The 13,506-nt window shown below is 42.3% G+C and overlaps 1 long non-coding RNA gene across 1 annotated transcript in view; it reads right to left on the bottom strand.

The window, feature by feature from the left end:
- Positions 1-2,945: 2,945 nt before the first annotated feature.
- Positions 2,946-13,506, bottom strand: part of LOC309546218 — a 1,099,142-nt gene continuing 1,088,581 nt past the window's right edge. Inside the window, exon 3 of the long non-coding RNA XR_014224927.1 lies at positions 2,946-3,016. This is a non-coding gene — a long non-coding RNA (uncharacterized lncRNA). The remainder of the gene's footprint in view (positions 3,017-13,506) is intronic.

A 13,506-nucleotide genomic window follows, 5' to 3' on the forward strand; every position in this document is an offset into this window, starting at 1 on the left:
GGTTAACATTTTATTTATTGTCTTATTATTATTTATTTATTGTTAGGGTTATGGTGTTAATAATACTACTACCGCTACTACTACTACTACTACTAATAATAATAATAAATAAATTAATGTAAAATAAATATGCAAATAAATAAAATAATTATAAATGCATAATAAATACAGTAAAGGAATACTATGTAATACTAAACAAATAAATAAATAATGAACCCTAATCTTAACCCCTAACCCTTAAAAAAAATAAAAATAAATAATAATAATAAAATAATAATAATTAATTAACACTCTATTCCTAACACACAATAAATAAATACATTTTTAATAATATTAATAATAATAATGCAAATAAAAATTCTTCTTCTACTTCGTCTTCTTCTTCTATTATTTTATTATTCCTAATGATTTAGTTAATATTTTTTTTAAGGTTAGGAGTTAATCATTATTTATTTATTTTTATATTAATCATTTATTTTATTTATTTATTCAGATTTTTAGTTATTTGTGTCTTTATTTTACATTTATTTATTCATATATTATTACTATTTTTATTTTTTCATTTGAGCAGAAAATCACGCAAAAATGTGCAACGAAATGCACTAAAGCGCACAAAAATGCACATTTTCATTAATTTCTATGGGATCAAAAATGAGTCAAAAATGTGCAAATCTGCCCAATTTTAAGTACAAAAGAAGCTTCAGAACTTTTTTGAGCTTCAGGCGTTTGGCTTCAGGTGACTTGGAGTGGACTAACTCCTCAGAGAATAATTGATATTAGAGTTGGCATTTTGGAGCTTCAAGCTTCAAGCTTCAAGCTTCAAGCTACAAAACTTTGCTGATGTGTGAATGGGGCCTAAAACCCATCAATCCTATTAAACTCAAAAGCAGACATTTATTATACTCTAGCTTACTTTCTAGATGTGGTGGCTGCATTAGATTTCTTTTAAGAAAGGGGTATCCAACCTTCCGCTCATGAGCCACATGTGGCCCAAGATGGCTATGAATGCAGCCCAACACAAAATCTTACATAACCACTTACCGACTGCGCTCTGTAGTTTTACTGCTACAGTGTGGGCCGGCTGCGTATAGTCACGTATATTTGTGATTCTGATTTTCTAGGTAGGGGACACCGTTGCCAGCCCACCTGTGCTGTCACTGGCTCCAGAACATGCTGATCAGTGGTTTCCAGCCAATGATTTATGGACAATGCCAATCATTGGATCTAGTAACAGGAGAAAGCTTTATGTGTGTAAACAACACAAAGCTCTCATCTGACAGCGGTGATATGCCAGTGTTCTATCAGATTATCGCTACCAGTTAGATCCTGTAACGGAAGTGACGTTCCGACCAAAAATACTTACTGCGCATGCGCTATGCGCTCCAAACACTTCATGATCTAACAGGTTGCGGTAATCTGATAGAACACATATGCGGACATCATCTTACTACACCCAGCTACGTCTTGAATTTCAGAGTAATTTTAGCAATAATGTGAGTATACAGTATTGACATCTGTGATGCTGTTTGGATTTTACATTTTGAAAGCGTAAAGATTTAGCGCTGAGCAGTGCGGGGTGTACCAACATGGCCTCCGCCACCTTCCTCCTGCTGGCGTCCAGCTTCTTTCAAAGTGTAACATCAAAGCAGCATCATAGATGTCAATATACTGTACTTTCAGTACGCTCACTTTATTGCAAAAAATTAGCCTGAAATTCAATGCGGTAATGTTCTATCACATTACCGCTACCTGTCAGATCTTTGGAACACATAACGCGGTAGAACGCATGTTGGAATGCATAGCGCATGTGCAGTAAGTATTTTTTTGGTCAGAACGTCACTTCCGTTACACGGGTTGCAGTAATCTTATAGAACACTGGTTTTTGTTTCCCTTTAAAGCAGGGAATAAAAACCTGCACATCCCCTCGTAAAAGCACTTTACATTACACATAAGTCACACTATAAGTCACTGATCGCCACTATTAGTTGTATAAAGAAAAAAAAATTCCAGTATGTATACTCAAGTTTGTAGGCGCTATAACTTTCATGCAAACCAATCAATATACACTTATTTGGATTTTTTTTTTACTAAAGACGTAGCAGAATACATAGTGACCTAAGTTTATGAAGAAATTCAATTTTTTCAATTTTTTTTCTTTTTGGCTATGTTTTACATCAGAAAGTAATATATATCTATATATATATACATATATATAGATATATATATATATATATATATATAGATATATATATATCTATATATATATATATATATATATATATATATATATATATATATATATATATACACAGTGCCTTGCGAAAGTATTCAGCCCCCTTGAACTTTGCGACCTTTTGCCACATTTCAGGCTTCAAACATAAAGATATAAAACTGTAATTTTTGTGAAGAATCAACAACAAGTGGGACACAATCATGAAGTGGAATGAAATTTATTGGATATTTCAAACCTTGTTAACAATTAAAAAACTGAAAAATTGGGCGTACAAAATTATTCAGCCCCTTTACTTTCAGTGCAGCAAACCCTCTGCAGAAGTTCAGTGAGGATCTCTGAATGATCCAATGTTGACCTAAATGACTAATGATGATAAATAGAATCCACCTGTGTGTAATCAAGTCTCCGTATAAATGCACCTGCACTGTGATAGTCTCAGAGGTCCGTTTAAAGCGCAGAAAGCATCATGAAGAACAAGGAACACGCCAGGCAGGTCCGAGATACTGTTGTGGAGAAGTTTAAAGCCGGATTTGGATACAAAAAGATTTCCCAAGCTTTAAACATCCCAAGGAGCACTGTGCGAGCGATAATATTGAAATGGAAGGAGTAGCAGACCACTGTAAATCTACGAAGACCTGGCCGTCCCTCTAAACTTTCAGCTCATACAAGGAGAAGACTGATCAGAGATGCAGGAAAAAGACGCCCATGATCACTCTGGATGAACTGCAGAGATCTACAGCTGAGGTGGGAGACTCTGTCCATAGGACAACAATCAGTCGTACACTGCACAAATCTGGCCTTTATGGAAGAATGGCAAGAAGAAAGCCATTTCTTAAAGATATCCATAAAAAGTGCCGTTTAAAGTTTGCCACAAGCCACCTGGGAGACACACCAAACATGTGGAAGAAGGTGCTCTGGTCAGATGAAACCAAAATCGAACTTTTTGGCAACAATGCAAAACGTTATTGTAGCAGAATGGACACTGAGAGTGTGGTTTGTGTTGAGAGAGTGAGAACTCTTTCACTTGGGACCATCATATTTCTGAGCAGTGTCCCTCAGGAGATCTGTGGGGATGTATTTCAGATGGCTAGAAAATGGTAGAAGTGTTTCATAGACCCATGCTAGTGGGGTGGGGTTTGTTATTGTGAATACCTGCATTCCATTGACTTATTGATCCTGTCTGCCTTGTAAGCCTATTATGGGATGTGTGTTTGTGTGGGGGATGGCTCAATGAGGGAGGGGTTTTCGCAGAGTGTAGATCTCTTGTGTTTTCAATAAACAATTCATTCTAGTTTGACTCCCAGAACTGTGTGTCGTCCAGTTACTGGGGGGATTTTGCCTTAGATATTTTAGTACTTCCTCAGCTTCCTCAGCTTCAAGGATTATACAGCTGAGATAACTAGGCTGGGTATTGGAGCTCCGTTACAGTTATGTTTGGCGTAAAAGCAACACAGCTCATCACTCTGAACACACCATCCCCACTGTCAAACATGGTGGTGGCAGCATCATGGTTTGGGCCTGCTTTTCTTCAGCAGGGACAGGGAAGATGGTTAAAATTGATGGGAAGATGGATGGAGCCAAATACAGGACCATTCTGCAAAAGACCTGAGACTGGTACGGAGATTTGTCTTCCAACAAGACAATGATCCAAAACATAAAGCAAAATCTACAATGGAATGGTTCACAAATAAACATATCCAGGTGTTAGAATGGCCAAGTCAAAGTCCAGACCTAAATCCAATCGAGAATCTGTGGAAAGAACATAAAACTGCTGTTCACAAATGCTCTCCATCCAACCTCACTGAGCTCAAGCTGTTTTGCAAGGAGGAATGGGCAAAAATTTCAGTCTCTCGATGTGCAAAACTGATAGAGACAAACCCCAAGCGACTTACAGCTATAATTGCAGCAAAAGGTGGCGCTACAAAGTATTAACTTAAGGGGGCTGAATAATTTTGCACGCCCAATTTTTCAGTTTTTTATTTGTTAAAAAAGTTTGAAATATCCAATAAATTTCGTTCCACTTCATGATTGTGTCCCACTCAGTGGCGTACCAATGGGGGGGGCGGAGTCAGACAGATCCCGCAGTGTGAAGGCAGCTGCAGTGACTGGCAGCTCCTTCAGTCCGTGCTGCTAGTGGGGGGGCGGAGCCACGGCGGGAATAAGGGGGCGGAGCCGCAGCTGGAATAAGGGAACGGAGCCGCGGCGGGAATAAGGGGCGGAGCCGCGGCGGGAATAAGGGGCGGAGCCTCGGCGGGAATAAGGGGCGGAGCCTCGGCGGGAAGAAGGTGAGTGCCCATTGCAAAAGTGTGTGCTGGATAGGAGGGGGATGGGGCTGCTACATATAGAGGAATTCATCTTTCTCTATTCTTCCTGCAGCTTCCTGCTGAATAACTGATTCTCCTCCTCTCCCTCCTGCAGGAAGAATATGGAAAGATCAATTCATCTATATGCAGCAGCCCCATCCCCCTCCTATACAAGTTCTTTTGCTGGCCCCCCAAAGTTCTTAACCTCCTCCAGTGCTCCTAATCCCTCCCTCAGTGCTTTTAGCCCCTCTCCCCCCAGTGCACTAGACCCCCCCTGTTCTTTAGCCCCCCTCCATGCTCTTCAACTCCCCACAGTGCTTTCTCCCTCCCCCCTAAGTGCTCCCCGTCCCCCCAGTGCTCTCCACCCCCCTGATTTTCCCTGCTCGCCCCCCAAGTACTCCCTGTCCCTCCAGTGCTCTCCACCCCCCTGATTTTCCCTGCTCGCCCCCCAAGTACTCCCTGTCCCCCCAGTGCTCTCCACCCCCCTGATTTTCCCTGCTCGCCCCCTCAAGTACTCCCTGTCCCCCCCAGTGCAATCCACCCCCTGCACCTTCCAACCCCCCTACAATGCTTTCCAAACCCTCTCTTAATTCTCTCCAGTTCCCCCCCCCCCCCCACCGGGCCCTTCAGCACCTCCAGTGCTTTCTGCTTCGTCTGTGCTCTCTGCTTCGTCTGTGCTCTCCGGCCCCCCTAGTGCTCTTCTATCTTCTATCATGTCCTCAGTCTCTGAGCATCTACTGTATCATGTCTGTAGTCTCTGACCATCTCCTGTATCATGTCTGTAGTCTCTGACCATCTACTGTATCATGTCTGTAGTCTCTGACCATCTCCTGTATCATGTCTGCAGTCTCTGACCATCTCCTGTATCATGTCTGTAGTCTCTGATCATCTACTGTATCATGTCTGTAGTCTCTGACCATCTCCTGTATCATGTCTGCAGTCTCTGACCATCTCCTGTATCATGTCTGTAGTCTCTGACCATCTACTGTATCATGTCTGTAGTCTCTGACCATCTCCTGTATCATGTCTGCAGTCTCTGACCATCTCCTGTATCATGTCTGTAGTCTCTGATCATCTACTGTATCATGTCTGTAGTCTCTGACCATCTCCTGTATCATGTCTGCAGTCTCTGACCATCTCCTGTATCATGTCTGTAGTCTCTGACCATCTACTGTATCATGTCTGTAGTCTCTGACCATCTCCTGTATCACGTCTGCAGTCTCTGACCATCTCCTGTATCACGTCTGCAGTCTCTGACCATCTCCTGTATCATGTCTGTAGTCTCTGATCATCTACTGTATCATGTCTGTAGTCTCTGACCATCTCCTGTATCATGTCTGCAGTCTCTGACCATCTCCTGTATCATGTCTGCAGTCTCTGACCATCTCCTGTATCATGTCCTCAGTCTCTGATCATCTACTGTATCATGTCTGCAGTCTCTGACCATCTACTGTATCATGTCTGCAGTCTCTGATCATCTACTGTATCATGTCTGCAGTCTCTGACCATCTCCTGTATCATGTCCGCAGTCTCTGACCATCTCCTGTATCATGTCTGCAGTCTCTGACTATCTCCTGTATCACGTCTGCAGTCTCTGACCATCTCCTGTATCATGTCTGCAGTCTCTGACCATCTCCTGTATCATGTCTGTAGTCTCTGACCACCTCCTGTATCATGTCTGCAGTCTCTGACCATCTCCTGTATCACGTCTGCAGTCTCTGACCATCTCCTGTATCATGTCTGCAGTCTCTGACCATCTCCTGTATCATGTCTGTAGTCTCTGACCATCTCCTGTATCATTTCTGTAGTCTCTGACCACCTCCTGTATCATGTCTGCAGTCTCTGACCATCTCCTGTATCATGTCTGTAGTCTCTGACCATCTCCTGTATCATGTCTGCAGTCTCTGACCATCTCCTGTATCATGTCTGTAGTCTCTGACCATCTACTGTATCATGTCCTCAATCTCTGACCATCTCCTGTATCACATCTGCAATCTCTGACCATCTCCTGTATCATGTCTGCAGTCCCTGACCATCTCCTGTATCACGTCTGCAGTCTCTGACCATCTCCTGTATCATGTCTGCAGTCTCTGACCATCTCCTGTATCATGTCTGCAGTCTCTGACCATCTCCTGTATCATGTCTGTAGTCTCTGACCATCTCCTGTATCATGTCTGCAGTCTCTGACCATCTCCTGTATCATGTCTGCAGTCTCTGACCATCTCCTGTATCATGTCTGTAGTCTCTGACCATCTACTGTATCATGTCCTCAATCTCTGACCATCTCCTGTATCACGTCTGCAATCTCTGACCATCTCCTGTATCATGTCTGCAGTCTCTGACCATCTCCTGTATCATGTCTGCAGTCTCTGACCATCTCCTGTATCACGTCTGCAGTCTCTGGCCATCTCCTGTATCACGTCTGCAGTCTCTGACCATCTCCTGTATCACGTCTGCAGTCTCTGACCATCTCCTGTATCACGTCTGCAGTCTCTGACCATCTCCTGTATCACGTCTGCAGTCTCTGACCATCTACTGTATCATGTCTGTAGTCCCTGAATATCTCCTTTAGCAAGTCTCCAATCTCTTACTCAAACTTAAACACATTGCTAATATTAGCTATCTATCTATGCTGAAGGTAGGACTGTGCAGGGGAGGCAGAGAGTGCAAAAGGGGGAACTGTGATTAGAGAGACGGAGGGCAGACTGCAAGGGGCACTGTGATGGGGGGTCTGTGAAATTTGTGCAAAAAATATTCTTGAACACATTACATTTTTTTGTGGGTGTTTTTACATTTTAAAGTCGGGGGGGGGGGGGGGGTGCCAGATATAGGATCCGCCCCGGGTGCCAAATGCTCTAGGTACGCCACTGGTCCCACTTGTTGTTGATTCTTCACAAAAAATTACAGTTTTATATCTTTATGTTTGAAGCCTGAAATGTGGCAAAAGGTCGCAAAGTTCAAGGGGGCCGAATACTTTCACAAGGCACTGTATATATATATACATATATATATATATATATATATACACATACATACATACCATATATATATATATTTTTCAGATGGCTAGAAAATGGTAGAAGTGTTTCATAGACCCATGCTAGTGGGGTGGGGTTTGTTATTGTGAATACCTGCATTCCATTGACTTATTGATCCTGTCTGCCTTGTAAGCCTATTATGGGATGTGTGTTTGTGTGGGGGATGGCTCAATGAGGGAGGGGTTTTCGCAGAGTGTAGATCTCTTGTGTTTTCAATAAACAATTCATTCTAGTTTGACTCCCAGAACTGTGTGTCGTCCAGTTACTGGGGGGATTTTGCCTTAGATATTTTAGTACTTCCTCAGCTTCCTCAGCTTCAAGGATTATACAGCTGAGATAACTAGGCTGGGTATTGGAGCTCCGTTACAGTTATGTTTGGCGTAAAAGCAACACAGCTCATCACTCTGAACACACCATCCCCACTGTCAAACATGGTGGTGGCAGCATGTCTGCAGTCTCTGACCATCTCCTGTATCATGTCTGTAGTCTCTGACCATCTACTGTATCATGTCCTCAATCTCTGACCATCTCCTGTATCACATCTGCAATCTCTGACCATCTCCTGTATCATGTCTGCAGTCCCTGACCATCTCCTGTATCACGTCTGCAGTCTCTGACCATCTCCTGTATCATGTCTGCAGTCTCTGACCATCTCCTGTATCATGTCTGCAGTCTCTGACCATCTCCTGTATCATGTCTGTAGTCTCTGACCATCTCCTGTATCATGTCTGCAGTCTCTGACCATCTCCTGTATCATGTCTGCAGTCTCTGACCATCTCCTGTATCATGTCTGTAGTCTCTGACCATCTACTGTATCATGTCCTCAATCTCTGACCATCTCCTGTATCACGTCTGCAATCTCTGACCATCTCCTGTATCATGTCTGCAGTCTCTGACCATCTCCTGTATCATGTCTGCAGTCTCTGACCATCTCCTGTATCACGTCTGCAGTCTCTGGCCATCTCCTGTATCACGTCTGCAGTCTCTGACCATCTCCTGTATCACGTCTGCAGTCTCTGACCATCTCCTGTATCACGTCTGCAGTCTCTGACCATCTCCTGTATCACGTCTGCAGTCTCTGACCATCTACTGTATCATGTCTGTAGTCCCTGAATATCTCCTTTAGCAAGTCTCCAATCTCTTACTCAAACTTAAACACATTGCTAATATTAGCTATCTATCTATGCTGAAGGTAGGACTGTGCAGGGGAGGCAGAGAGTGCAAAAGGGGGAACTGTGATTAGAGAGACGGAGGGCAGACTGCAAGGGGCACTGTGATGGGGGGTCTGTGAAATTTGTGCAAAAAATATTCTTGAACACATTACATTTTTTTGTGGGTGTTTTTACATTTTAAAGTCGGGGGGGGGGGGGGTGCCAGATATAGGATCCGCCCCGGGTGCCAAATGCTCTAGGTACGCCACTGGTCCCACTTGTTGTTGATTCTTCACAAAAAATTACAGTTTTATATCTTTATGTTTGAAGCCTGAAATGTGGCAAAAGGTCGCAAAGTTCAAGGGGGCCGAATACTTTCACAAGGCACTGTATATATATATACATATATATATATATATATATATACACATACATACATACCATATATATATATATTTTTTTTTTTTTTAATGTATGCTCTTTTTTTCGTTTATAGCGCAAAAAATAAAAAACCCCGAGGTGATCAAATACCACCAAAAGAAAGCTCTATTTGTGGGGAAAAAATTGCAAACGCCAGTTAAAATAGCACAGTGCTAAATAGCAAAATATGGCCTGGTCATGAAGATAGTAAAACCTTCCAGAGCTGAGGTGGTTAAAAATTTTGATTTTTTTCGGGGAATTTCTTTTTTTATAAAAATGCGTTTAAACTTTGCGAACACATGATGGCCTGAGGAAAATCTTGACAGTGTCTCTTTACTGGACTTTTATAAGTTTTATCTTCCCAAAGAAAAATATCCCACTGTTTACAATAACGTCGTATTCGTGTCGTCATCAGTTTTCAGCAGCACCTCTATTTGTTAGCAACTATTTTCAAGGATGAAGCTCACAAAGGGCAAAATTAGAACCAAAATATCTGATGAGCATCTTGAGAATCTATTGAGAATTGCTAGTACATCCATCAAACCAGATAATGATGCGTTAGTTTATCAAAAACAGTGTCAGATATCGCACTAGTTTTATGTTGCCGTCTTTTACTTTCATAATAAAAAATATTACAAAAAAAATAAAGTTTTATTCCACAAATAAGTACATTATATCAGTGATCATTACTTGTGGTCTGCCAGACTTTTTCTGCTCATCAGCTATCTCTATTGTTAGTGTATTTTATGTGTGGCCCAAGACAATTCCTCTTCTTCCAATATAGCCCAGGAAGGTCAAAAGGTTGGACACCCCTGCTTTAAGGCTTTCTTTAACCACTTGAGCTCCGGAAGATTTACCCCCTTTACGACCAAGCCATTTTTTTTAGCGATATGGCACTGCTTTATTTTAACTGACAATTGCACGGTCGTGCGACGCTGTACCCAAATAAAATTGATGTTCTTTTTGTCCCACAAATAGAGCTTTCTTTAGGTGGTATTTGATCACCTCTGCGGTTTTTATTTTTTGCACTATAAACAAAAAAAAAATGAAACTTTTGAAAAAAAAAACAATGTTTTTTACTTTCTGCTATAAAACACTTTCAATAAAAAAATGTAAAAAATCTAATTTCTTCATCAATTTAGGCCAACATGTATTCTACTACATATTTTTTGGTAAAAAAAAAATCTCAACAAGTGTTTATTGATTGGTTTGCGAAAAAGTTATCGCGTCTACAAACTAGGGGATATATTTATGGAATTTTTATTTATTTTTTTTTTTTAACTAGTAATGGCAGCGATACGCAACTTATAGTGGGACTGCGATATTGCGGCAGACAAATCAGACACCCAGTGACACTTCTGACACTTTTTTGGGAACCAGTAACACTAATACAGTGATCAGTGCTAAAAATATTATGCACTATCACTGTACTAATGACACTTGCAGGGAAGGGGTTAACATCAGGGGTGATCAAAGGGTAAATGTGTCCCTAGGGAGTGATTTCTAACTTTTGGGGGTGCTTTGGCTGTGGGAAGACAGAGATCCTTGTTCCTGCTTAGCAGAAACACAGGATCTCTGTCTTCGATTATCACAGAACGGCGATCTGCCTTGTTTACATAGGCAGACCGCCATTCTGCCTCTCTTGGGAACAATCAGCAGGTCCCAGTGGATATCGGGTCCACCAAACCCGCTGATTGGCTCCCGCTGTGTCTAATCACAGCAGGGGCTGGTCACCTGCAGCACGTGTGTGCACGACAGACCCAGAAGAGCGAAATCACGTACCTGTACGTGCAGGAGAGCCGCCGCCCCGCAGTATATGTACTGTATGTGGGGCAGTCGGCAGTAATTTATTTTCACCTGGTGATCCTGCTGGTGAGTCTGTTGTTTTTTAATAGAAAGGGCTGTCCTACACATGTAGCAGTTAGAGGGTTGAAACAAACCATTTAATACTGGCAGGGATGCTTACAATGATCAGCTTTTATTTAATTATGTAAAACCTTTATCCCAAGAGGAACAAAGCTGTTGCTGACTGCTTATAAAGTGTTAGCAGGAGTTTGGCTTCAATTTTTTAGTGTATCTAAATCTGCTAGTACATCTAGCACTCCCTTTCCCCCAAACTGACAATGCTGCTGTCCAAATGTGCCCCCGTGCTTCTTTATCCAGAGAGGGGGCACTCTGAGGCCAATTTCAAACAGGTGAATTGTGCTAAGATCAGCATGAGATCTGTGGAGCAGAGCAGGGTGGATGTCACATTTTTGTCTGCTCAGTTTATGCTATATGTACAGCCTGATGCAAACTGACTCGACTGTCTGTGTACAGCAACCACCAATCCATTCCATCAAAATGGAAATGGACGCAGCCATCTTCCGTATTATTACTAGACCTGATTGGACCTGGATATAGGTGGGTGTAAATGGATTGGAGATGTGGGGAGCAGCACTGACAGAACAGGAGGCAGCAGCACTGAAAGTTGTAGAATGCAAGTGCTGGGCTAAGAATTTTTATTAGCGAACAGGTGAGCTGTGCCCCAACCCCCCCCCAGATTTTATTTGTGCCCCTCAGGTCTCTATCAATGTATGAGTGCACCCACTGATCATGAGAGCACTCTGATGGGGACAGTTGATGTAAGGGGCACTCTGATGGAGCATAAAAAAGGGGGTTGGGACTTTGAATGAGGAGCAATGCAAAACATGGGCCAAAAGTGATGAATATAAAATAAAGTAGCAACCACAGCATATATTACATGATTACATACATATTGTCAATGATAAACATGATAGAAAGAACATAAAAACATGACATCGCCAACAGAATCATAAACCAACAAAATGAAATACAGTGATACAAATGATTGCATTACGATATTGATGTTAGAGATAAAAAGTAAATCATTGAAATTGATTGTATTGCAAATGAGGTAGATATATTTAGCACAGTATTGGCATCATATTTCTCGACGCGTTTCGTAGACCAAGCTACTTCCTCAGGAGCAGATGCACAAACGGGTGTCTAAAATAAATATACATCATGAGAGGAGTAGTAAACAGAGAATGTCAATGGACTCAATCTGTGTGTCAAATAATAAAACCGGAGGGGGAAGGGGAATATCCCCACCAACGTTAAAATGGTCTATTCTAATAATTTACCTTGGAGATAGCATATGAAGGTATATGATAACTGGTGGCCAGGGACTGTCAAATCGTCCAAAAACGTCCTTGGTGGGAACTGAGGGAGTTAAACCCAAGGTACAAACGTGTGCAGGAACCATATTTAATAAAAATCGCCATAGGGCTGAGTAGGACGGCAGAATGGACAAGGCAGCAAGGGTTCTGGAAGGAAAAAGAAGCGAAGGAGTATATACTTACATATAAATATATATACACATATGTATATACATATACACATATATGCAATGGTAGTCCGCATACAAAGATGCCAGAAAGTATATAATGGGTGGCTATTGAGTATTAAGAAAACAAGGATGCCCAAGAAGATCCATGTAACGTGATATATAGGTGCACCCAAAGGAGGATGTAGTAGCCCGTGATAGAAAGGTGTTTGAGTGAGAAGAAAATCCCAGAGAAGTAACATGTGAATGAAGAAACAAGGTGCCGGGGGTGAGAGGAGTACCCAGTGTAGATGAGACGGTGCTTTAAATAGATATGATCCACTAAAGTGAAAGTGTAAATGAATAAAAAGAGTAGAAAAGAATAGCGTAACCAACCAGATTGCCTGCTGCCAGTTGTAGTGTCCATATAGCCAGAAATATGTCAGTAGTGTGGGTGATAGTCGAATATCGTCCTGCACCAGGAGGTGTATAAATACATCTCCTCCTAATGAATCGAGGGTGACTCCCAGCATCACGTAAAGGCGCTCTTGCACTAGGGGGAGGCGCCGCCCACCGAGCGGGTGAAGCCGCTCAGGTGTATGGCACCAAATTCCACGTGCACTGAGACGCTAGATGGAAAAAAACTAAGCGCCGATGCAAGGCTGACTCTGATGGGGACAGTTGATGTAAGGTGGCACTCTGATAGGGACAGTTGATGTAAGGGTGAATCTGATGGGGGACAGTTGATGTAAGGGGGGCTCTGATGGGGACAGTTGATGTAAGGGGCACTCTGATGGGGAAAGTTGATGTAAGGGTGACTCTGATGGGAACAATTGATGTAAGAGGGCACTCTGATCAGGACAGTTGATGAAAGGGTGACTCTGATGGGAACAATTGGTGTAAGAGGGCACTCTGATGGGGACAGTTGATGTAAGGGGGACTCTGATGGGAACAGTTGATGTAAGGGTGACTCTGATGGGGACAGTTGATGTAGGGGGACTCTGATGGAGACAGTTGATGTAAGGGGGCACTC

The sequence above is a fragment of the Pelophylax lessonae genome (genome assembly GCF_965119305.1).
Source record: "Pelophylax lessonae genome assembly, chromosome: 2".
In the NCBI taxonomy this organism is placed as follows: domain Eukaryota; kingdom Metazoa; phylum Chordata; class Amphibia; order Anura; family Ranidae; genus Pelophylax; species Pelophylax lessonae.